The sequence below is a fragment of the Callorhinus ursinus genome, unplaced genomic scaffold (assembly GCF_003265705.2).
Source record: "Callorhinus ursinus isolate GAN/ISIS: 27379988/994484 unplaced genomic scaffold, GSC_fseal_2.0 scaffold2, whole genome shotgun sequence".
Lineage (NCBI taxonomy): Eukaryota > Metazoa > Chordata > Mammalia > Carnivora > Otariidae > Callorhinus > Callorhinus ursinus.
This window is the reverse complement of record NW_027397064.1, coordinates 41,760,838-41,785,945: the sequence shown is the minus strand read 5'-3', so window position 1 is coordinate 41,785,945 and position 25,108 is coordinate 41,760,838. Positions and strand designations below refer to the sequence as shown.

Genomic DNA, 25,108 nt, shown 5'->3' with positions numbered 1-25,108 from the left:
GAAAGAAAGAAAGAAAGAAAGAAAGAAAGAAAGAAAGAAAGAAAGAAGAAATAAAGAAAGAAAATCAATTTTTCAAATGCTCAATAGAACCACCCTATGCCCCTGATGTGGGTAAGGTCCCTAAGCATTGTAACTCTAAAATTAGTAAGTTTACAATTAACTTAGATACTTGATACCTTAGGACATCAGCTGAAACTTCACTTAACATTCCATTCCCGGAATGAAGAGATTTAAACACTGGTGTAACACGGGGGATTGGCTCTAAGGCATTCTTATGAAATGGTTTGGTAAATGATTCAGAGGTGAGCATATGTGTGAAATCTCCAAAGTGGCATATGACATGTAACTTCCAGTTAGTAAGATGCCAAGTGCAAGATAACCTACAGGAAGATGGTACCAGACTGGGCGAGTGGGCAGAGAAGTGGCAGATGGATGTTCAAGGATAAGACAGAAGATGTTTTCAGGACAAATAATCCAAACACCATTTTCAGGTCATCTCCAGAGTATCAGCCATGACACTCTGGAAGGATGGCCTTCAGAAAAGTATAAGCCTACACACAAAATGAGGTTCGTATTTACAGTTTTTAAGTTACTGGAATCTTTCGCATGTTTGAACTAAGTTGTTTTTTTTTTTTCATTAAAGTCATTCTTCTTTTCAGTGAAACACAAGTGCTTGAATTTTGAAATTGAATTTCAGACTGCATTTTATAGCAGGGATTTACTTCAGTCTATATTTTCATATATATTTGTAATTAATATGAGGCTTTGAAACCTAAATTTATTCTTCTTCACATAGAACTACGTAGATCTTTATTATGAATGTGCTAATAAATTATTTTTGTCTCTATGAAGATGTGTTTGTGTATCTTTCTCCACGTATTTTCTATTCTGCGTACGTGTGTATACACTTGGTAATACAAATATGTAATTACTTGAGGTGTAATTAAAAGTCTTTAGGAGACTGTCTCAAGATCTTTTTTTTTCCCTCCACTGAGAAGGTGAGGCATTGGGTAGCTGGTACAATTTCCACTATTAAAAATAAATGCCCTTCAGACAGGAATTAGGTAAGCAGCTTGTTTCTGCAAGAGCTGAACTGTAGCCAGTTTCACACAAACTCATGGCATAAATATTTCTCTCTTCCAAAAAAAAAAAAAAATAATCGAGAAGATGGATGGATTCAAAATTCTCCAGGAAGGTACTGAAGATTCTGCTCAGGATTATATCAGGGGGAAGCTTCCATCTGTTCTCTCTAATAGCTTAACTTGCTCTGCTCCATATTTCTTAAATAGGACTTTGGAGTTTTTGCATGAGATCAAGTATTTTTCTCATTTTCCTGTTTTATTAAAATACACATTTATTTGAAAAATCATTACCCTGCTCTATTGCTTACAGTATTATCTTAGGATAGAGAAAATATTTTGTCACAAAGAAAGATTTCATGACATCTCTATGGCTACATAAATACTTAGGTATCTTCTTAAATGTCTTGATTGATTGATTTTAGATTGTCTCAGATTCCATCTGATTTCTCCACCTCCCTAACAGGCCTTCTTCAATCCCTGTATAACTTCGTATTTAATCCTGCTCGCTGGCCCACAAAGGTCATGTTCAAAATATTATCGCCTTTATGTAATGATCACATACAAAGCCTATCATCCCCTAAATGATTTCAATATGAAGCATGACCATAAACCAATGTGAATAATTTTCAAAGTGAACAGGATTTGAAAATAGTTCACTAAGAGGAACTCCACAAATCTTAGCATTGAATAAGCACCTAACTTTTTTCTGCTGAGTCCTTTGAATATATAAGTGCTGTAATATTTATTTATATTATAAAGTCATTCACACTGTTTATACTTTCACTTTGTATTTGGTACTAATAATGCTATACTGTGTATTCTCTTTGGAGTAACATATTTTCTCGCTTTAATATTCATTTTAATAGCTCTCATAACATAAGTGGGTAGATTTTAATTTTTAGTAGTGCTTTTTTCTTTAATACATTCTCACATTTAAATATGAAAGACATGAAAGTGAATGTCTAAAGGATTTTTTTTTAATTAAGGGAATTTCTTGTATTATATTTGTTTGCCAAAAAACTCTTGAGCCCAGTAATTCACAGTTTTAAATTATTTGTTTGGAACCTTAGGGACTTTTCTGCTGTTTCAATCTCCCAATTAAAAAAAAAAAAAAAGAAGTAAGCAAAGTCCATATGAAGGCACTCTCAATTCCCCTGTGAAAGGTGGTACTTTATAATAATTCTTTCCTCATGGACTCCTGTAATTTTCCATCACAAATTAGTATTCAAGTTCCTTTCAAGCAGACACAACACTGACGTGGTCTAATACATGGTTGACTTTGGGGTAGGAATGGAAACCAGCCCAAATCACAACGCATTCTTCCACTTTCTGATCCAAACGTTTTTATGTGGGAACAGGTTAAAAGAAACTAACCTTAAAAGAAAGAATGAGGAAGCCCCAGAAAAGCCACACCCAGTCTGGGGAGAGGGTGTAAATAGAAGATAAGCCAGTCTTACCTGCCTGCCTTGCTGACCAAGGGTATGGCAGTAGGTTGGACACTATATTCATGTTTAAGAAATACCCTCTAAAGTATGTTGAGAACATTGAGTTTTTATAGCCCTATAAGGCAGGTAGTATTATTATCCCCATATTTTACAGATGAGAAAACTATCTTTCAGGTCATTTTTAGCACCAGTTGGGGAATTGGCTTACTGCCCAAGTGAGTCATGGTCCAGATGCTCAATCCTACAACCATGAGGGCCGAAGACAATTACCCAGTGTTTTTGGCACTCCTTGCTTTAGTTGTGCCCAGCACACACCCTGAATATTTGATAATATGTGCTTAAAAAATAACTCCATATTGTACTGATTATCATTCAAATATCTGTGTTAATGAATACTTATTTTCAGTATTTATCACCAACTCCCATTTCAGTAGACTTTCACCTTGGCCATTTGTGCCAATATAAGGAAGCATTGGCATGAATATTGGAAGTGGGCAATTTGCCCACCCAGCAGGACCATGCTCCTCAAACAAATGAGCCAAACGCTGAAATTCATTGTCACCTCATCCCTTAAAATTAAAGCTAGAATTGAGAAAGCTACCACCAGGGGGCAATAAATATCTTACCACATGGTCAGAACCAGCAGCCATATTTTGTTAAAATGACATTGCACCATCAAGGAATACAATAATTGAGCACCAATATAGAGATCAACATAATTTTAAATGACAAAATTTTAGGTATAATTTGATATATTTTAAATTAATGTTTAACTACTTTAAATTAGCTTATTCTAACTCAGTTCTTATCCTCTAGCTGAAACAGAAATTTGAATATTCATCCTAAATCCAATCCTGAAGGAATCAGGTCCTTCCTAGAGAGGCTATATATTTTGTTACTTGAAACAAATTTGGCATCTGCTCACTCTTAGTTGCAGGTAAAAACAAGAATTGTACAACTGCCATGAGGAACTTGCTTACATGGAGTTTCCCAACTTTATACTCATCTTGTTCTCTCTCTAACAGGGGGGAAGAAACTGCTGGAGGGGATAAGAAAGACAGCATCCTCTTCCTTTTATGCCTTGTCATTTTTTTGTGAGTTCATTCACAATCAGAATAGGCAGAGAGAGCAACTGATGGTCTCCAAAGTCAAGGATGGCTTTGACTGTGATGATATTTCTCATTCCAGATCCTAGATTGTTCTCATTGTCCGGGTCAAACTTTCTGGTATTGTAGAGAAATTATTATTGCTCTCTAGAGGCAGTTTGGGGTGAGAAATGCTTGATTTGAGTTATTACTCTATCACTCACTGAGTATCCATTACTATTTACTGTAGTCCAAGGCACAATTTTCTTGACTATAAGAGTGGGATAATACTATTTGACCTTACAACTTCCCTCATGTTGTTGTAAAGAACCAAAACAATCCATGTGATGAAAACAAAGTGTAGAACACTATATAACACAAGGTATTACAATTTCAAAAATGCCTGGGAGGCAAACTGACCAAAGATGTCTATTTTTACAACACTGAGGGTTTTAGGCAAGAGTCATTGGGGAAGATGGCATAGTATAAAGCACAGAAATCTGTCTCCCCACCTAGAAAACAATTGCACTTGCAGAATATGTCTGATGCCACTATTTTGAAATTGTAAAGTCTATTGAAGGCTTACAACTTCCAGGGGAAGGACTGGATGGTAAATTGTGGTTAATCTCAGACAGTTTCAGCTCTTAGCACAGTAGCAGCTTACCATCCTCCACCCCTCAGACCTGTAGCAGGCAGCTGCACACATGTTCTAGAATAGCTTGCATGCAGTCTGCCAGAGCTAGGGTGGGGGAAAAAAACATGTCCTCCAAATATGTGGGATCTGTTCTCTGATTGCTGATTGTTATTTCTGACCACAGAGGCACAGGCAAAGAGGCAGGGATCATTGTTGTTATACCTCCACCATTTTTGCAAGCCTCTCTCAGGTCAGTTGAAGGGACTTCTGGGGATTTAAAGAACTGGCATCCTTTTTTTTCCCCCTTCATTTTTCTCTTTTCCCCCTTTGGGAGCCATACACTAAAGACTAGGATATTCAAAAGTAACCACATATGTATAAAGGAGAAATTAGAAAGTCACCACACATACCCAGACAAAGGCACAACTTCAGAAAAGACCTGAAAGGACCTTAAATTTACATTTCAGACTGATTTCCCAGCACAGAGACAGCCTACAACAAACCAAAATAGCAAACCTTGTGGGGGGGTGGGGGGGGAAGAGGGAGAATCTTACTTCCCAGAGTAACCAAATTATTAGAGTCAAATGTCCCTTTTCAACAATAAAAAAAATCACAAAGTATACAAAGAAACAGGAAAGTGGGGCGCCTGGGTGGCTCAGTCGTTAAGCGTCTGCCTTCGGCTCAGGTCATGATCCCAGGGTCTTGGGCTCGAGCCCCACATCGGGCTCCCTGCTCCGCGGGAAGCCTGCTTTGCTTCTCCCTCTCCCACTCCTCCTGCTTGTGTTCCCTCTCTCACTGTGCCTCTCTCTGTCAAATAAATAAAATCTTAAAAAAAAAAACAACAACAACAAAGAAACAGGAAAGTATGGCCCATTCAAAGGAAAAATTAAACCCACAGAAACTGTCCTTGGAAAAGAAGTGATGGTGGATCTATTAGACAAAGACATTGAAACAATGGTCTTAAAGATGCTCAGGGAACTAAAGGAAGATGCAGAGAAGGTTAAGAAAATGAGGTATGATAAAATGGAAATGTTAATAAAGAGATAGAAAACATAAAAGAAACAAAAAAGAAACTCTGGAGCTGAAAATTACAGTAACTGGAATGGAAAATTCACTAGAGGGATTCAAAGGCATTTTTGAGCAGGTAGAAGAATCAGCAAACATGAAAATAGGACAATGGATATGACTGAGCCTGAGGTGCATAAAGAAAAAAAAATTGAAGAAAAGTGAACAGAGTATAAAGGACCTGTGATTTACCATCAGGCAGACCAACATATAGATAGTGGGAGTCCCAGAAATAGAGAGAGACAAAAGGGCAGAAAGAATACTTGAAGAAATAATGCTCCCGAACTCCCCAAATTTGATGAAAGACATGAACATAAACATCCAAGAAGCTCCAAGACCCAAGTAGGGTGACTTCAAAGAGGTGCACACTGAGACACATTATAATCAGAGATTCTTGAAAGCAGCAAGAAAGAAGCACTCATCAGAAAATTTGGAGACCAGAAGACAGCGGGCTGATGTATTCAAAGTGCTAAAAGAAAAAAAAAACCTGTCAACCAAGAATATATTTGGCAAAATTCCTTCAAAAGTGAGGGAGAAATTAGGACATTCCTAGATAAAAAAATGCTGAAGGAGTTCATGACCACTAGACTTATCTTGCAAGAAATGCTGTATGGAATCCTGCATATTGAAATGAATGAACACTAGATGGCAACTTGAAGCCATATGGGGAAATAAAGGTCTCAACAGAGGTAAATACATGGGCAATTATAAAACCTATTGCTATTGTTGCAATGATTTGTAACTCCACTTTTTTCTACGTTATTTAAGAGTTGAATATACTTTTTTTTGTTTTGTTTTGTTTTTTATTATGTTGTTAATCACCATACATTACATCATTAGTTTTTGATGTAGTATTCCATGATTCATTGTTTGAGTATAACACCCAGTGCTCCATGCAGTACGTGCCCTTCTTAATACCCATCACCAGGCTAACCCATCCCCCTACCCCATTGCCTTCTAAAACTATACTTTTAAAAATTATTAACTTATGTTTTAAAAACACAGTGTATAAAGATATAATGCTGTGACATCAACAACTGAAAGGAGTAGGGATGGAGATGTAAAGGAGAAGAGTATTGTATGTTATTGAAGTTAAGCTGGCATAAATCCAAGTTAGAGTGTTATAACTTTAGAATATTAAATGTAATCCCTATGGTAACTACAAAAAAATGATGCAGAAGTGAGGAAGGAATTGAAACATTTCATTATAAAATATCAACCAAACACAAAAGAAGATAGTAATGCAGGAAATGAGGCACAAAGAAAGCTATAAAGCATATAGAAAGCAAGTAGCAAAATAACACAAGTAAGTCCCTTATCAACCAGCCTTAAGAAAAACTCTGACACATGCTACAACACGGATGAAACTTGGGGACATTATACTAAGTGAAATAAGCCGGTCATAAAAGGACAGACATTGTATGATTACTTTGTTCATTTCTTTATGCGTTTATTGATGTTACCAACTCCATACACCGTAAGCTCTATAAGAGTGGGATATTTCTGTTTTCCTGACAGCTTTTTCTGTACCACATAGAACACAATGGCATATGATAGGGATCAAGAAAATTATTTGCTGAATGAATAAATGAAAACAATTTTTGTTTTAAGTTGAGAGAGAGAGAGAGAGAGAGAGAGCATGTGCAAGCAAGCAGGGGAGGGGCAAAGGGAGATGGAGAGAGGGAATCTCAAGCAGACTCCATGCTGAGCGCAGAGCCCGACAAGGCTCCATCTCAGGACCCTGAGATCATGACCTGAGCTGAAACCAAGAATCAGATGCCCAACTGACGGAGCCATCCAGGAGCCCCATGAAAACAAAATTTGATTTTGTTTTCAAAATGTACTATCTCTCAATTTCATCCAAAACTTAAATACCCAATGACTGATTTGTTAGCTTGTTCTGCTATTCTTGGGTTAAGGGGTTAAAAAAAAAAGTGTTTTATATCAAAGCACATATTTTACCAAATCCCATATATTTTTATATCCAAATCTCTCGTTTATACTCCCAGCCTCCATATAACATTTCTAATCAACTACCTCCTCTTCCAATTTATTATTTATGAACCTATAAAATACTTGAAAGAAAAATACAAAAAGCATCCATATACTCTTCATCTAGACTCAATACTTTTTAACATCTTGCCACATTTGCAATCTCTCCCTTTCTCCACACACACACACACACACACACACACACACGCCTCTAAATAACTTATTACAGCAAAAACTATAAAATGGTAGTTTTCTTTTTCTATCATTCCTTCCGTATTTATTATCTAGCACTAGTTGCAATCAACAACTTCTTGACACTGGATCATATGAAGGGAGATTTGTATTAACAGCGAAGTAGAGTCAGAAAAATATTTTAGTGGTCTTGATATACTTTTGAATCAACCCCATTAGTATAGTTCCCAAATACAGAAAGTGTGTGGAGCTCAAAAGCTCTGAATACTGGAATTTACCACTATCAGAAAAAAAGAAATTCTGAAATATTCATTTTTCCTCTTTCAGTGCAAGTGTAAAAGTGTCCCTGTATTATTCTGTTATTATCATTGGACCATCTAATCCACAGACATTTTAAGCTATTTTGCTATTAACATTAAAACAAAAAGGAAATAAATTGATGATATGTGTTTGAGATATGAGAAACATTTTGAAATTGCAAGAAAGCTAATTTTAAATGTGTATAACATTTTCAAATGGACCCAGAGAATTGGAGAGGAAAATTCAGAGTCAACATTTCATTACTGACACTAATTCTGTGAGGCACTAATGCATTATTGCCATGATACAGTTCAATTGCTCCCAACATAATTTCTTAAGTTTAACTATAGTAAATGGAATTTTTCTGCCAGCAAGTTTGATTAACTAGTTAATTTTTACACAGGTTAGTATTAGAACTACTTTGATGGAGGAGGTTTTCTGGAAGAGGAGTCAGGAAGAGTCAATCTGGAATTTGAATTCTCTACATGTAATCTACAAGAATAGCAGAGAAATTACTTATGTTCAGGGTTTTAATATTGATTTGCCACTACAAATTAAGTGAACTTGAATTGCTTAACTAGTGAGACAATATTTAGTTCTAAAATGTATTCATTCGTTTATTCATCAGACATTAGCAGAGTTCCTCTCCATACCAGCTACATGCCAGAGACTGGGAATCCCTGGGTGAACACCAGAGTTCCTGCCATCGACTGTCCTCAGTCTCCTCCGGCTCTAAGGAAGTATCTCTCTAAGGAAGCAGGTGGAGGTAAGTGTAGAAAAGGATAAAAGGGGGACAGAAAAAGAATACTAAAGTGTCAACAAAGAGTCAAGGCAAATATGAGGATTAACAGAAAATGAAGATGGACCTCAGAGGTGAGAAGACTTGAACTATGAGATGTAAGTAGGGCTTGCCACAGACAGCTCTTTACTCTGAGCATTATGCAGACCCTTGATGGAGAAGTCAGGTGAACTGAAATCCAAACGCAGGTTGACTTGCCAAACCTCATGCTCAGGGAGGTGGGGGGAGGGCTTGATCTGCCCCTAAAAACAGGCAACTTTTTCTAATTCATAAAAAGACACTACATAGGCTATCTATGTCTTTAGATCCAAAGTTGTGCCTTTAAAACTAAAAATATTAAAGAGTGACAGTTGGTGGTGTTGATAGTCTGTACTCAATCAAGGGTCTTCTTAGTAATTTTCTCACATGTACAGGATTCAAGAGTATATTTTCAAGACTTCTAAGTGTACATCTTGGGCTTATAATAAGCTGTGGCGATAGATTTCTTAACATGAAGCTTAAGTTCTTCATCTAATTTAAGAGTATATTTTAAGAATATTTGAGATGTAATATGTTAAAACAAAATACTCATGTCTTGTTTACCTTTGTATTATAACATTTTAAGAATCATCTTGTTGTTATTACTATTGTTATATGACTTGAGAAAAATACCAAGTTTCAGTGTAAACCATGGTCATGTATTATTTGAACAAGATTGTTTTCATTTACATTGCTTCAAATCTTAAAATTTGTGGTTCTATATAAAACAAGAGGAAGTGGCCTAATCTTTTTAAATATAGAATGTTGACGTGGAGTTTAAAGTCCATTTTTATCCAATTTCGATTTCCTCTGAAACACCTGGAAGCATTCCTCATGCTTAAAAAAATAGCTTATGCACTCATGCTCTTAAAAATTGTACCATGAGCCTAAAACACAAAACAAAACATTGTGTGGCTGTGTATTTTATTGAACCTAGAATCTAATAGCTTTTTGGCAAGCCAGTCTAAGACGTAGTATTTTTGATTCCTTACATGTCAAAAATTATTAATACTTCACTGTGCAAAGCCTTGTGGAATTAAGCAGATAACAGAAAAGATACTGTTTCTGCCTTCAAAGGTATAAGGTTATTTTAGTATTGAAATATTTCTTTTCAGAGCACTGATAGCAGCAGCAATATGGGTTGAATATGGGCAAAAATGTGTAGGTGCTATCTCCTGTTTTGATCTCTTTGAGGCACCCAATTGCTCTCCTGGTCTCTCAGAGTTCCTTGTGCCTCACCTCTGGAAATTCTTCCCTTTCCAATCTCTTCTTTTATTATGTCCATATCAACATTACTTGCTTGTGATCTATTTTCTTAGGGATTAGTTCCCACAGTGATGGCTAGCTAATCTGAAAAACTAATCCATGCTAAGGTATGTTCTAGTTTTATCCCTTTGAGTAACATACTTAGGTTTTACTCTCTTTTTAGAGATAATACCTTAATGCATAAAAGTGACTCTATGGTGGGGATTTCTATATGCATGATGCGTCATTTGGTGTCCCTCAAATAAATCATTTAAGGAGCTGCCAACATTGTTTTCCTGTCCTGAGGGTGGAGGATAAAAAAAATGGGCTAAATCTTTTTTTTTTTTTAAAGATTTTATTTATTTGAGCGAGAGAGAAAAAGAGAAACAGAAAGAGAGCATGAGTGTGGGGGGGAGGGGCAGAGGGAGAGGGAGAAGCAAACTTCCTGCTGAGCAGGGAGCCTGACATGGGGCTCCATCCCAGGACCCTGAGATCATGACCTGAGCTGAAGGCAGCTGCTTAACCAACTGAGCCACCCAGGCACCCCAAAAATGGGCTAAGTCTTTGCATTGCTTGGAAGAGTTCCTAATTACATGCTTACCAAAACCCATGAGGGGCAGGTGGTTTCTTCCCTACCTTGTAGGATCCTCTGTTTCAATAAGCTCAGCCCAGTTTTCCACAATTCCTATTGGAAGAAAATATGTTTCTCAGAATAAGGGTGCAAGTGGCATTCTGGTCAGGACAATTCTTTGTATTATAGAATGGTATATTGTATGTGGCAAGCAATTTTAGCATCCCTGATCCCAACCCACTAGCATCTCCCCTGCTACCCCACCTGCCCAGTCACTGTGACAACCAACATGCCTCCCACACATTTCCAAATGTGTGGAATAACACTGGTGATGACTATTAGCCAATCCTTTTAGAGCCAGTTAGAACCACCTCTACACAAAGCACAACATACTCTATTAGCCACACCCTCACAGGAGGTGAGTAGCCTTGAACCTCTAGTGACCAAATCTCTGTTCAGGAATACAGTGTATGAATGGGAAAAGGCAGACGTAAACTTTCCCCTCAGCATCCTCAAACTAATTCCAGTCAGCAGTCTTACCATAAGTCAGGAATTCAGACTAAAGATGGGAAATTTTTCGGAAAGTAAAGGCTTTCTTCAGATGGCAGCTTAATAAGGAATCACTTGGTGGTTTGACATTGATCTTTATAATATTATGACAGTATCCTGAAAGAAACTATTCCCTTTGGGGGTAACATAACTTCAGAATTTCATCTATTTTTGGAGTCACATTTGGTCTCATTCAAAAGATCCTTTTTTAAAGAATCAGTACATAAGGAAAAATGAGAACAGAAGTCCCATGTCTCAAATGCCATGGTAACACACTAAAATATTGATTTTTTAACAATTGCTCACTTGACACAATTTCCAGTAAGTCAATTTGTATTAATTTTATTAAATTTTCATGGCCTTAGGATTAAAGGGTTTAAAGAGATAGGTAAGAATAAAAACTAGATAACATCATAGCAAAACAGATTTCTAGTTTATTGTAAGTAGATCAAAGTTTCAGGGGCTATAAAGAGTTTCATCAGGGGAGTAAAGTTCTTTTGTTTTCTTTTAGATAAGACATACATATGAAAGGCTCATAAAAGTGCTGTTTTATTAAATAATGCTCAAAGAACATGACTGACAAGAAAATTATGTGAAAATAATTTTTAAAACAATTTATTTAAAAGAAAATTATGTGGGAAATAAATTGTGAAACAATTTGTTTAAAAGTCTGTGGTAACTTTAAGAGGATGGAAGGTAGGGAACATGACTTTTTTTAAAGAATTTATTTATTTATTTGTCAGAGAGAGAGTGAGCACAAGCAGGGGGAGCAGCAGACAGAGGGAGAAGCAGGCTCCCTGCTGAGCAAGCCAGATGCAGGACTTGATCCCAGGACCCTGAGACCATGACCTGAGGCGAAGGCAGATGCTTAACTAACCGAGCCACCCAGGTGTCCATGGGAACATGACTTTTGAAAATATGAATATGTTCTTGCAGTATTAATGGTTATCCCCAAAGTAAGGGTTAAGATGGGCTTCTATTTTAAATATTGAACATTTGGTACAAAATGATGCTGACTTGGTGTTATATAGGTGGTTAAGTTATTGGTTACATTGATAGGAAAGCCGATTATATTTCTTCCCTAATGGTCTAAGTGTTGGTTAGATGTCAGTTGCAGAAAATGGTCACTCTGCTTCAAGTTCCAGGAATACAGGGGCCATGTTAACACTGCTCTATCTCCAATGCCTGGGCAGAGTGCCTAGCACATAGAAATCCCTCAAAGGAGTGGATGAGTTGAAAAACATTCACTCCTTTTTTCTAATGTAACAGAAACACCCTAGATGATTCTCTCCCTGAGTCATTCTCAATACAACCTCTGACTGCTAATATTAACTGTCATCTGTATGCATTTATTGTGTGCCCAGCAATGATGACCATTATTTCATTTAATTATTAAATCGATTTCATGGCATAAGCATTATTGTCAACATTTTCAGATAAAGGAGCAGTAATTTGCTCAGGATTATATGGCACCAAAATGCAAATGCAGGCCTCCAAGACCTGGGTCTATTTATTGAGTCCCTGATGTGAGTGAGGCACTGTGGTAGGAGATAGATTTCAGAAGATAAGCCTCTGTCCTCTGGTGAGAAAGAGGGTCATGTAAACAAGTTATTCCATTCACTATTAAAAGGGCTAAAATAGAGAAAGGTATAAGGCAGTAACTAGTAAAATTTAAGGAAAAAGTAATTACCTGAATTTAAAGATGTTGCTAATCATATAATGATAGAATGACAGGATTTATATGTTGGCTTTCCGATTCCAGGAGGCAAGCAAGTTATGTAAGATGAGTGAAAATATCACATCTGGATGTCAAATAATTCTGTGCCCAGGTCCTACTTCTCTTCAGGCAGCCCTGCACAGTGGGTGAGCCCCTGTGTGTCGAACAGTGCTGTGTTACCTATCCAATGCTTACTTCAAACGCCCCAGGGCAATTCTTCCAGCCCACACCACTTGCATCAACATGAAAAGTATCTCCCTGTGAGAGTCACCGAAAGGGGTGCCTCACACGTGAGACAAACCAAGTCCTTCTTCTCCTTCTTGCCAATGTCCACTGCAGGTGAAGCTTCCTTAAGGAACCTGCTGCCATCTCTGCTAAGCACTATTAAGCAGTCCATGACCCACTCTTAATTCTGACTTTACCCAGCAAAACCACGGTAGGTGGGAGGAAGCCGCCTCTACAGTCCACTGTCCTCCAAGGCCCCACTGCTAGTACCCACTGTCTCTCACAGTAAAATTTCTTCCCCTCTTTATCACCTTTAAGCAAAAACTTATCTCAACAGAATAAGAAGCAGCAGTTTTCTGTGCATTAAACAGCATAGGGAATGCTGTTTAAATACTTCCAAGAAAAATGTTTTGTTTCCCTACTACTGAAATACAGGTAAACACACATACACGCACACTCACACAGGCAACTTGGAGATAGATATCTAGCCCAAAGCTACACTCTCGGCCATTTCTCTTACCAAGCTGGAACGCTTAATACCCTGTTCAGATTAAGGGTACTTGCCTTATATTTGTGTAGTTAAAAGAAACCACTCTGGGGTTTTTCCCCCTAAAAAGAAGGAACAATGTATTAAATATGAATGAATATTTACTTGTACAGACCAAAAAACACACAAAATTTCACAAATTTAAAGTTCAATCTCAGCCAAGACACCCTATTACATATAGGTGAAGAAATTGAGAATCAAGAAGACTATTTGGTGGTTAAAAACATACAGGTAATAGCAGAGCTAGGTTTAGAATTTAGGTTTTTCAATTCCCAGTCCAGTGCTCTTTCTTTGGGGAGGGAGGGAGGAGGAGGTTAAGAGAGGTGTAGTTTGATACTTTTTCCTCTCTGGGAGAAAGAAGAATGGATTTCTCTGTTCTCCCTCAGCTAGTTTTTGGTCAGTTTTTGGTCATCTGCTAGGTATGTGTCATTTCTGGCTCTTGCATTTTCAACAGAGCTGACTCTTGTGTACTGAGCTCTGAGCTCCGTGGTTTTATGGAATGCTCAACATGAGCCTCCTCCAAAGGGAGACTTGTGCAGCACTCCTCATTCTAAAAATATGCTGTTTTGGTTGAAATGGTTAAATTACTAAGGCTTATTTTATTATGTCTTGAATTGTGCCCACATTCTTTTCACTGTTTTCCTTTTCTAATTCTTGTCTTATAATCTACCTCTCCACCTTTATGTTTTTATCTTTTGAACAAGCTGATCATGATATGCTCCACATTGCCTAGAATCAGTTACTTATGTACCCTAATAAATTCGTTTCTCTGATTGTCATTAATGTTCAAACATTTTCCCTTAGTCTGGTTGCCTCGATATACTGCCAGGGGGCCTGGAACATATTTCACCAGGACCAGGTGTAGTATTAATATTTCTGTTCTGACGCCTTCTCCCTGGTCCAAGTAATAGCTCCTTTTCTTCATCTTCAACAGAAAGTAAAAACCTATGCATCTGCCACATTCATAAAGCCTTTGGCTTCTCTAAGTGTGATGTGGAAAAAAAAACGTTGGGGGTGAGTTTGTAGCAGCTGTTTTACCACATTCCTGTGAAAATGCCTGCAGGCACAAGCCATAAAAAGACCTTCGGCCCCAGTAAATCTGCCTTGGCTGATCTCTGTTAGAATGCAGGGTCCCAGACTCTACTATGCATAAGAAACACCTGCAGGTGCAGATTGCTGGAATGTGCCCCCAGACCTTAGGATTCTGTCCATCTAGGGTAGGGCCCAAAGACCCTTTAGCAATATCCTGGTGATTCCAATGCAGGCTGTCTGCAGAACATTCTTTGGGTTTTAGAATTAGATCCATTTCTTTCTTTCCTTTTTTTTTTTTAAGATTTTATTAATTTATTTGACTGAGAGAGAGAGAATGAGAGAGGGAGCACAAGCAGGCGAAGTGGCAGAGGGAGAAGCAGGCCTCCCGCTGAGCAGGGAGCCCGATGTGGGGCTCAATCCCAGGACCCTGGGATCATGACCTGAGCTGAAGGCAGACACTTAATGACTGAGCCACCCAGGTGCCCCGAATTCAGTCCATTTCTTTAAAAAATCTTTTTCTTAAAATTGTAGCTGGATGGCAAGTTTTGAGAAATGGTATATAGAGGGGATTAACAAACAGATAGGGGAGCAGGCCAGATTTCTGAAGTCCCTTCCTTCTGACCTCTGATTCTATGATTCTGCATTTTTTTGGGATTATTTATAATACATCTGAATCCATGGAATTTAGGCTCAGTACAGAGGGATTTCTTGGCATCTTTTTCTCCCTACTGAAGATCCTGCAAAATGAAGGGTTTTGTTAAAATGTAGAAAATATGTGTGTAGAAGCTTTGGTAACTTTCTGGAGTTATTCTTTGCTAACTAAATAAAACCACAGTCCATAGTCTATGGTCTCTCCCCATTCATACCTTCTGGGCACAGTTTGCTTGGTTTTACAAGATTAGGACTGAAGTGGTTTAGTTTCTGTAAATAGGAGCAAAAGAGGAATGTGCCCTGAGAATTGAGGTAAGCCTTAGAACCTGAAGGGGAGGGCTTGGAACATCGGGACACAGCAGGGCTCACTTATGGGTGGAGCAGGCAGACCTTCTGTGATGTGACTTTAGAGGAGACAAGGGCAAATTTCTTTAGTGGGGTCACGGTGCCCGGGAGGACTGCCAAAGCCTCAAACTCTGGAAAGATAAAACTTAACAATATACCTGGAAGATGATTTCTTAAATTCACTCCATTACATATAAAGGATTCCCATGAATGTTTCCAGAAACTTGTTTTAACATGGAGGGGGAAAACTGCCATAGAAAGTTGGAGTGAGTGGTGTCTGAGTGGCACAGTCAGTTAAGTGTTTTGGCTCAGGTCATGATCTCAGAGTTGGGAGATTGAGCCCCATATTGGGCTCCACACTGAGCAAGGACTCTGAGTTTCTCTTTCCCTCTCCCTCTGCCCCTCCCCTCCCCCATGCTTGCTCTCTATCTCAAATAAATAAATAATAAATAAATCTTTAAAAAAGAAAGTTGGAGTGAGGGAAGAAAATAATGCAAATGAGGTAGATAGCATAAAAATAAATAGTTGGCACCATGACTGTTCTTATTCCATTTATTTTATTCAATAGGCAAGACATACCATAAAATCCTGGAGAAAAATACCTGACTATGTGGCAACCTCAGCTAATGAAAGAATAGAAATTTTGTGTAAAGTTAAAGCACAGAGGGCCCTGACAAAGCAAATGCCACATACTTTAGAGCGAGGGCCTCAGGTTCTCACTCAGAGGCAGCCTCAGGTCTGGCTCTTAAATAGTAAATATACATTTAAACACCAACATGGAAATCTCTCCAAGAACTTCCCTAAGAGCTGCCTTCCACATTGGCGGTTTCCAAACAGGGAGAGTGTGTAGGAGGATGTCAGACCAGGATGGAGAGAGGAATCTTAAAGAAAAATCAAAGCCAGATAGGAAGGAAGACTCAAAGTGGACAAGAAACTTCAGGACAGACTGCCAATACAGACAGGCTACAAAGGTCAGACAATGCAGTAGAGATGGTACCTAGCACAGTGCTTGGCACTTAGGGATGTTTCATAAATTGTCATGGAAGGAAGGGAGAGAAGACACGGTTTCCTAGTAAAAGCTTCCTAAGTTATTAGAAGAGGTGGTGGGCTATGAAGTGTGCTTTCATTACTAAACGGTAATGGTCTAAAAATAGAATCCAAACAGAAAAGGGTATTAGTACTTCCTTTCAGAGACCTATGCAGGAGCACAACTCAGGAAACTAAAGCAGGTGGTTTAGTCCATTGGTAAATGATCCAAAGACAATGTGGCACAGGCTAGCTAGAAACAAGGTACAAAGATGTACCTGGCAGGGACATTTCTGCTGAGAGCTCAGGAGAGGGAGTGCCTTGAGGCAGTACTTGTAGTTTATCTGTACTTTCATAGTGGTGGCCCCCGCACTTCCTCTTTCTCAAATCCCTCTTTCTACATAAAGTTTAATTTTGCTCCAGAACCATTTGTGAATGTTGAAATGCAGTGAACAGGGTGAAAGAGAGGAAGTGAATTAAAGAGGAAGTAGGAAGAGGCCAGGATACAAAGGTCTTTTGATGGAAGCATTTTCTTTCTCTTGGTTCCTGCATGTGGCTCAAGGGGGACACCCAAATTTGACATCAGTTTCGCTGGAGTCATGTTCTCCAATTTTCCATGGGTGGTGGGGAGGGGGTACAGATCTTTCACTATATCTTTGGGTGGATTTTATTGGTTAGTAAATCTTGAACTCCAGCAGTAAGCATTTCCTGCATGCTTTCTCTGTGCCAGACAGTGGACATTAGAGAAGTACCCATGCTACCTGGCCCTTAGAAACTTATAGTCTGGGAGGGGAGAAATAGTCACACAGGATTACTCATTTGCTTGAAAGAAAAGAACAGGATGCTATGAGAGTTCTTAACAAGGAAACATATTTGAGGAGGTGACAATTTAAGCTGAGACCCGAAGAGTAAGATTTTGTCAGTAACAAAGAGAAAAGGTGAGGGTTTCAGGCAAAGGGGGCCGCATGTGCAGAGCAGTGACAGTTTCCAAATTACAATATAAGAGGGCCTTAGAGGCAGCAATTTGAGTGGTGGGCTAGAAGCTACTTTGACATAGAATTTTGCATAAGATTTATAAAATATCAATTGTGCCTCTCAAAGGAAAGATGGGCTCAATGCATACTATAAGAGATAAAGCACCCCAAATCTCCTTTTGTGCTACTACCATGTAGGAGCCATGAGATAGGTCAGGCCTATTTAAAGACCCAAAAGAAGGCAGTTGTGGCCCGGGCATAAACCTCAGTGGGAGACTGGCTGAAGATGAAGCTACAATTCAGGTAGAGCCAAGGAGCCTTGTTGCGAAGGTTACACATTGTTAATTTTATCCTAAATGTAATGGGAAGCCATTAAGGGTTTTAAGCAGGAGAGTAACATGATCTGATTTTATAGTTTAAGATCATTCTAGCTTGATAGAAATGAATTGGAAGGGACAAGGAGCTAACAACTGTTGAGTTTCTGTATGGACCTGTCATTGAGCAATACATATGCGTTACTCATTTAATTCTTACAACAGTCCCCCAAAGTGGGGGAACTGAGGCCCTTCATGGTTATATAAATTGCCCAGATAACACTAGGAAAAGCAAAAAAAAAGTGTACAATTCGTTTTATTGTTGTGCAGTTAACGCATGGGGCATACCAATAATATCTCAATGATTGTTTTGTCATAAAATTCTGTGGGTAGGTGATGGTCATATCCAGAAATGCAGTGATCACAAAAGGGTTTATACGTGTTTTTGCAGCAAGGAAGTTCCTGACCCTGGCCGCTCATCCAAGAGATATTGGATACAGCCATGTATGATTAAAGCTACTATAGTATTTTCTCTTAAAACCTTTCTTAACATTGTTAAATGTGCAAAAGACCTCTTTTCACTGTTTTGATCTCTTTGTCAGGTTGTTTTCCAGGCAGTGGTTGCTAGGAGTGAGAGTTTATTATTTAGAGCTAAGTGGAGCCTAGATATCCCATCCCCTTAGAAAGTACAAAAAAAAAAAAAAAAAAAAAGGAAAGAAAGAAAGAAAAAAGAAAAAAAGAAAACCCTATGGTAATTGACTTGAAAATTATTTTTGCAACACCATTCGTACCAGTCCACCTGCTTTTTATTTACTTGTGGTTATCTCTTTTTTCTAATGGTTCTCTGCACACACTAAGGTTTCCTCCAAAACACTGTCCTGGAGACGGTTGGAGTCTGATTGCCAGGGCTCTTCAGAGACAACAGCTGCTTCTAATAACTGTGAGCACGTGCATGCTGAGTGACTACAGAGTCCCCTGCCATGAGGTTGAGTGCCAGCCGGCTGCACAATGCATGAATTACCCTTGAATATAGTTGCCTTTATTGTCTGATAATGCTTACCACTGGGGGAAACCCCACTGAGACTGAAGTTGTACCAACCAGGTTACAGAGACATTGTTCCACATCTGGGACTAGTTCCCACCCAGCCCTGAGGTTCTTGGCTGGGTATTCTTTTGCCCCTTCTCATATTACCCCTTAACGGTATCTTTGATTATTAATCTAAGAGTGTGTGTAGCTTTTTGCTCTTGCAAAACTGCCATGTGCTAGGCTGCTTAGAACTTTTGTCCAGGCACTAAACCTAAAAGATTGTTTAACATTGTTTGATATTTACAATGTGTCACCCGCAATTCCAACAGTATCTGTTGGAAACAAATATACATGAGATCCCATCGGTGTCTCATAATCTCCAGATAAAAGTTACAACTGCATATAATCAGAATCACATGCTCAGAATCACAGTTCAGATCCACGTGGCACCTTTGAGGTCACTTAGGCCAAGCTTCCATTTAATAGATGTGGGAACTGAGGCACTGACAGGTCAAGGGATTTACCCAGGTCAACCAGCAGGGTAACGGCCAGGCTGCAGCTAGAATTCCGGTAGCCGCACTCTCGGTTCAGAAAGCCTTTAGAGATCTATATCCATTATTAAACTCTTTCATATATAAACATAAGTTTAATTCTCAGAATTGGACTTAAAATTTATTTATTGGATCTCTTACTGTACAAGGACTTGATTTTCCTCTCAACATTTGGGCAGATACTAGGGAGTATACACACTTAAGACACTTCCCTTGGCCCATGTCACAAATTATTGAGAACAAACCACAGTTATGAAGGAGAATAAGTTTATCTTTAGAATGTCCACCTTTGTTTCCCATCCTCTCTTCTCTCTTCTTTCTTTGGTATTCCTTTCAGTCTTGCTGGTATCTTAAGATCTGTATCCCAACCTATTCATCAGTTTTTGGCCTTCCATGCTTACCATTTAGGATAACCCTTTATGTCTAGACCTTTTCCTACCTCATTTCCTCCTCTGTCTACATAAACTTACTTATACAGTATATATTATCCTCTTAGTTTCTCCTCTCAGGTATGATGTTAGCAAAGCTCATAATCAACATACATGTGCTCCTGTCTTTGCCTATCATGAAATGTCAAGTTATCACTATCTCAGTCACTCTCTTGGATAAGATACTATTTCTAGAAATCTCTATTAAAATGTAAAGAATGTTAGCTGGGAGGTAAAATCCATGAAGGCAGTATACTGTGTGAAACCAATACACCCTGCTAGAACTAAAATCTAAGCCTGTCTCTCCCCAAGTCATAAGTATTTTCATTTGTACTATGCCTCCTGGTATGTAGAAATGAAATAGCAAATGTAGAAATGTAATAGCATCTGGTGCTCAATACAAGTGTAGCTAATAAATACCAAGGCTGTAGGTGACTCTGGATTTTTTTTTTCCCCATCTGGAACAAATAGGTCAGTGACTATGTAACTATAAGATTAATTTAAGGAAAATTTAGGAATTTAAGGATTATGAAGACATGTTTTTTATTTTTTTGACTCAGATTACATTTATCAACTTTGGAGTTAGTTGTGGAAATAACTGCTGGTCAGAAATGGCATTCAATTGAAAAAGCATAAAATATGCTTATTTGAATTCATGGAGTCAAATATTTTGGACATATACTTTTGGGTAAATGGTCATTTTATAGGCTGACCTTTATATGTGCAGCCAATATGATTGGCTTCTCTATGATCCAGTGCTCTTTCTCCCACGTTCCTCTCAGATTAGATGGAATAATTAGGAGAGAATGTTTTGCTGTGGTAAAAATAGCCCACAGATCGGGGCACCTGGGTGGCTCAGTCAATTGAGCATCTGCCTTTAGCTTGGGTCCTGGCTCAGGGTCCTGGGATCGAGCCCCATGTCAGACTCTCTGCTCAGTGGGGAGTCTGTTTCTCCCTCTCCCTCTGTGCTCGCCCTTCTCATTCTCTCAAATAAATTAAAAAAAAAAAATCTTAAAAAAATAGCCCACAAATCACAGAAACTTAAAATGACAGTTCCATTCTCTGACCTCAGAGACCAAGCTAGACAGAGCAGACACCAGCTTTAAGTATTAACAGTTATAGGGACATAGGGAAAGAGAGAGTAGAAAATTATGCATTGGATTTTTAAGCTTATAACATTTCCCTGGTCAAAGCAAGTTGCATGGATACATTCAACTTTAAGAAAGCAGAGATGTGCAATCCAACACAGGTGGATACTGGAAATATTTAGTAGAGAGTGCTAATACCACTTCAGATTACTTATAATTCCCTGAACCTACCATTTAACTTATTTCTTTTTTGTTCTTGAAAGAATGCCCTTGTCAATCCTTATGTATCTGGATTTCTACCAGTAAATGCTACCACCTTTCTAGAATATTTCATAACCTCCCTGATAGAATTCATTTCTAGATCTTTATCCACTGAATATACACATATATGTAATGTTTATAGCATCCAGACTAATATATTTTAATTAAGAGTTTACATTTATCTGACTTTCATCTAACTCTTCAAACCAAAAGATGATGTCTTCCTTACTCATCTATTATATAATCTTAGCTCTCACCATGGTGGTTGGTGCCAGTAGTCACTAAAAACAAGGTGTCCATAAAGGTCCTTTTGCAGTTTGAATTTTTAATAAATTTCTTCTTCTTTGTGAAATATGATAGAGGAGGAATTTACTTGATTCAAAGAAAATTGTGAGGGGTTCATTTTTAAAATATATTTCCCTTATTTTCTAGTTAATAAACTCCTATGTTACGTTAATTAAGCCTCAATTCAGTTATTGAAAATGATGTTATTTAAAATGATGGTGGAGGGATGCCTGGGTGGCTCAGCTGGTTAAGTGTCCGCCTTCGGCTCAGGTCATGATCCAGGGTCCTGGGATGGACCCCCACATTGGGCTCAGCGGGGAGCCTGCTTCTCCCTCTCTCTCTGCCTCTACCCCTGCTTGTGCTCTCTCACTCTCACTCTCTCAAATAAATAAATAAAATCTTTTAAAAATATAAAAATAAAAAAATAAAATGATGGTGGATATGTTGAAAGCAAAAAGATCTACATCCTCCTGTCTAGCTGGAAGAGAGATGCACACAAATAGAGTAATGCAATAAATGAAGATATTACCAAATAAGCCCTGATATGGCGAGGAAGAACTCTTTAACTCTCCCTAGGTCGGGGAAAGCTTCCCAGAGGAGATGCCATTTGAGCTGAGTTCTTAGAAAAGATAAGGGATATCCAGATGAGATTAGTAAGGGGCAATGGTAGGGGTAAAAGCCACAGCTTCGAGAAATATGTGCTGCTTTTAAGGCAAGTCACTGAAATACTGAACAGATTATTTAACATTTCTGTGTCAATTTTCTCATTTGCAAAATAAGATTGTACCTATCTGCCAAACTCAAATGGCTGTTATAAGGGTAACAAATGTTATGAGGGTAAATGTGAGGTTATATAAGAAATTGGAGAGCATCATGAAGATGTAAGATGGAGACCTTGAAGGGTCAGTGGAATTTGGATGGGTAGAGGGAAAGGGGCTTAGGACATACAAGATGATAAGAATGGTGTAAGCAGACTCCAAGGAGAAAAGTCAGTTAGGTGAAGGAAAACTGATAATTTTGGCAAGAGTGGAGGATAGCAAGTTAAAGTTCAAACACTAACCAGTAAGGTTCAAGTACAGAAGTCTAGTTTAGCAGAAAAACAAAGCTGGTTGACTTAATATGGCTCAATACTTTTTTGTTGGGAAAGAAGGGAAGCAAATCTAGAGTTACAGAAATGATTCAGAGTCCAAACTGGGGCAAGCTTCTTAATGCTCATTGTACTCCAACTCTACCCTTTAAATCGTGCAAAGCTATCATATGTGGCCCTCAAACAATATGCATATAGGTTAAACGTAGATATATAATTTAGTGGTGTTAAAAAATGAGAGAGAAAGGGGATGTGATAAATTGTAACTCAAGGCAAAGAGAGAGACACAGAAAGAATTTTCTACAGTGTGACTTTGAATCAATCAGGATGTCTTAATGGAAACCCAGATTCAAAATGATTTAAGTAATAAGGAAATGTATCACATATAACAAAGGAGGGCAGGCATCAGAACTGGTTGCTCATGAATGTCAGTAGCTCATGAATGTCATGGAGATTCTAGACTCTCTCTCCACTCTGCTGGCCTTGGTTTGTTGGGTTTGTCTTATGTTAGTTCCTCTCTTTGGTAGCAATAGAGCTGCAGCAGTTTCATGGGGAATGGAATTTCCATGGCTGGCTAGGACTAATCATCTGGAGTAGAATACGTGCTGGGGAACAAAGCTTAAAGAAAGTTACATTGCTATCATCATCTGATTGTTCAGGACAGGGTTGGAAATGTGGTAGCCCATGGCCCAAGTTATTCTTGCAGATGTTTTGTTTCACTAGTATGGTGTTAAAAAAATTGAATGAGTTGTTTACTTTTATAAATCAGAAGACTTTATTTATTTTTAAAAATCATATTTCGGCATTATCTTAAAGATTCCAAAGGTCTAGCTAACTATGCCTGCATTCCACTTAGCTAAAGCTGGGTAGGGTACATTAGTTACTTCCCCTTTAGAAGAGCATTCCAATTCTAATTTACTAGAGCCTCATCATTCCCTAATGCATTATAACCTAGTCTGCTTTACTCAAGTTACCTACTGAGCCTTTTACTGGGGAAATTATTCCCAAAGATTTTTAAAAGCTCTGTGCTGTTTTTATCCATAAACATATCTCTTGTAGGCATTTGTCCAAAGGCTCAAAAGAATAGAAGGCAAGGACCACAACTAGCAGGAGAGTGAGTCTTTGCCAACTCCACTGTGTTAGTTGAGTGACCTTATTAACTTATAATTTTCATAACCATAAAATTTAGCAATTGACACCTGTCCCCAATAGGAATGTTACAAAGATAAATAGCTTAGCTGCAAAGGAAGGAAGGATATATTTTATTCATATTTTATTAATGAAAGTATTCCTTCCATATTTATGTTTGAGAGAGCCAAGAACCAAATAATTATTTCTATAAGGTTTTCAGTTAAATATTAGTCACTCTTACCTTTTGTAAAGCCTAATTTAGTTCAAGGATATTGTCTGTTGGTTGTACTCTTGAAGTATGTTTACAGAGCAGCTATATTACTTACTAGTTCTATCGGCTAGGCAAAATTAGATAAAGTTTAAAAGGAATCATTAAAAAGTGAAAATTGGATTTGTAATATTTTCTACAGTTATAATTGTTAGAGAAAGGAAAGAGCTTTCAACATTATAATAAAGCTTCTTTAATTATAAAATATTTCAAACATAGAAAGAGAGAGCAAACATAACAAACATGTATGTATCAACTCCCCAGGCACCATATTTGCTTCAAATTTTAAAAATTATTTTTTTAAAAAATCAATCATTACAGATACAGTTGAAGTTCTCTGTGTACATCTGTTCAATCCCATTTCTCATTATAAATACCCAGAAATAATAGCCACTATAATGAATTTGATGTTTATCATTCCTATGCACATTTGAAACTTTTAAACCACACATATAAATCTATAAATAATATATTGTTTTGCATGTTATACAATTTTATAACCATGGCATCATAATATACATATTCAGCTGAAACTTGCTTTTTCTCAACATTGTTTTTGAGACTTACCTACTTTAATACATGATACTGTATTAATCTTAAATAATGTATATTAAGGTTATATGCAAATATCACATTATTTTAATTCATTCTCCTACTGATAAAGAGAGTTTTTTTATATATCAGTTTGTTGTACTATTGAGGGTGCATATGAATAAAGTTCTGCCTCAGAACATACCACATTGTATTGTTACTGTGAGAAGCAGCTCAATCACAAATCAAACTTTCTCTTGTAGAGTTAGCTTCTTGTTACTCATAATTGGACAGAGGGAATCACAGTAACTATAAATGTCAGATGCTTAAAAAGTATAGAGGTATAATGGGACACCTGGGTGGCTCAGTTGTTTAAGCGACTGCCTTCGGCTCAGGTCATGATCCTAGAGTCCCGGGATCGAGTCCCAAATCGGGCTCCCTGCTCAGCAGGGAGTCTGCTTCTCCCTCTGACCATCTTCCCTCTCGTGCTCTCTCTCATTCTCTCTCTCTCAAATAAATAAATAAAATCTTTAAAAAAAAAAGTATAGAGGTATTTGAAGGAACCCATACTCTATAAAGGATAAATACTGATTTCTTTTTACCCCAGAATGTCAAAATACATTACTGTGGACTCATAGTTTTT

General features: G+C 37.9%; 1 protein-coding gene across 3 annotated transcripts in view; it reads right to left on the bottom strand.

Annotated features, from left to right (window-relative positions):
- STAT1 (signal transducer and activator of transcription 1) overlaps window positions 1-25,108 on the bottom strand; it is a 295,742-nt gene that overhangs the window by 142,824 nt on the left and 127,810 nt on the right. Inside the window, exon 31 of one of the 3 annotated variants that reach the window (XR_012374852.1) lies at window positions 10,494-10,542. The exons of the other annotated variants lie outside the window; for them this stretch is intronic. The gene's annotated coding sequence lies outside the window, so the exon portion shown is untranslated. The remainder of the gene's footprint in view (window positions 1-10,493; window positions 10,543-25,108) is intronic. 3 annotated transcript variants of the gene reach the window in all.